This window comes from Carlito syrichta, unplaced genomic scaffold (assembly GCF_000164805.1).
Source record: "Carlito syrichta isolate Samal-C Ts95f unplaced genomic scaffold, Tarsius_syrichta-2.0.1 Scaffold143477, whole genome shotgun sequence".
In the NCBI taxonomy this organism is placed as follows: domain Eukaryota; kingdom Metazoa; phylum Chordata; class Mammalia; order Primates; family Tarsiidae; genus Carlito; species Carlito syrichta.
The window spans coordinates 1,794-3,305 of record NW_007087573.1 but is presented as its reverse complement, the minus strand read 5'-3'; the positions used below and the strand labels follow the sequence as shown (position 1 = coordinate 3,305).

Below are 1,512 nucleotides of genomic sequence, written 5' to 3'. Positions count from 1 at the left end.
CTCCGGCAATCCTTCTGCCTCAGCCTTCTGAGTAGCTGGAATTACAGGCGCGCGCTACCATGCCCGGTTAATTTTTTGATTTATTATAGAGATGAGGTCTTGCCAAGTTGCCCAGGTGGGTTTCGAACCCCCGGGCTCAGGCAGTCCACCCACCTCAGCCTCCCAAAGCACGGGATTACAGGTTGAGCCACTGAGCCCAGCTATTTTCAATTTTCATTGTAGAGACGGGTCTCACCATATTGCTCAGGCTGGTCTCAAATCCCTGAGCTCAGGCAATCCTTTTGCCTCTGCCTCCCAAAGTGCTGGGATTACAGGCATGAGCCACTGCGTCTGGCTCAACTTTACCTCCCAAACATGTCTTCAAGAATGCCCCTCTTTCACTGTCTCCTTCCCTCTCTCTCCCCACCAGCGTTCTTCAAGTTCCTGCAAGTCTAGTCTGGAGAAGAGTGATAGCCTAACAGGTCTACCCTAACCCACTCTGGCACCCCTGTGGAGGCACCTTTTAAAATGCAAATCTGACCTGGGCTCACTTCTGCTTAAAGTTTTTGATCGGTTTCCTTTCATTCTTCTTTTCTTTCTTTCTTTCTTTCTTTTTTTTTGGAGTTAGGGTCTTACTCTGTCATCCAGGCTGAAGTGCAGTGGCATGATCAGAGCTCACCACCACCTCGACCTCCTGGGCTCAGGCGATCCGTCCACCTCAGGCTCCCGGGTTGCTGGGACCACAGCCGCACACCACCATGCCCGGCAAATTCTCAGAAATCTTTTGTAGAGACAAGGTCTTGCTCTGTGGCCTGGGCTGGCCTTAAACTCCTGGGCTCCGGCGATCCTCCCTCCTCAGCCTCCCAACATGCTGGGATCACAGGTGTGAGCCACTGCACCCAGACCTTTAATTCTCCAACCGGGACAAAACTCTGTAGGGCCCAGGCACTGTTCCTCTGACTCCAGTTTCAACTCACACGCTCTGCAGGCCTAGAGGCTCAAACGCCGCAGATATCCTTCGGCCTGAGTACGCGCCAGGCCTCCTCCTGCACCCCCTGCCAGGCAGCCTTTGCACTCAGGATCCCGTTTGCTAGGAGGGTTTCCTCCCCGCTTTGCAGAAGGCATCAGATCTCACACCAAGCGTCATCAGACAAGCCTTTCCTGCCCTACCTGAGCCAGGATCCGTCTAGGAAGATACGCAAAGGACCACTGGCGTCTCACGTGTCACTTCGCAGCGATGATTCTACAGGCGTCTGCGTCTCTAGCCTGTCGGTACCGGACGGTGAGCTCGGAGGAAGGAAAGCCCCCCGCGGGCCCAGCCCGAGGAGCTGCGCCACAAGGCGTGTGGACTGCAGACTCCAAAGCCGCGCCAAGCCGGCTGTCTCCAGGGCCGGGCTGGGGGGCCTCGACGAGGAGGGCCGAGGAGGGCGCAGGGAGGCCGGCGCGAGGGGCGCGGCCCCCGAGAGCGCTGTCCAGTGGGGGCGGCGGACGGGCGTCGGTTGGGGGCGCGGGTACGACTTTGCGGGAAGGACA

The 1,512-nt window shown here is 57.6% G+C and overlaps 1 protein-coding gene across 2 annotated transcripts in view; it reads right to left on the bottom strand.

The window, feature by feature from the left end:
• The window catches only part of RHNO1 (RAD9-HUS1-RAD1 interacting nuclear orphan 1), a 6,221-nt gene extending 4,792 nt beyond the window's left edge, over positions 1-1,429 (bottom strand). For both annotated transcript variants that reach the window (XR_503733.1, XM_008050262.1), the window contains exon 1: positions 1,150-1,429. The gene's annotated coding sequence lies outside the window, so the exon portion shown is untranslated. The remainder of the gene's footprint in view (positions 1-1,149) is intronic.
• Between the last annotated feature and the right edge of the window lie 83 nt (positions 1,430-1,512).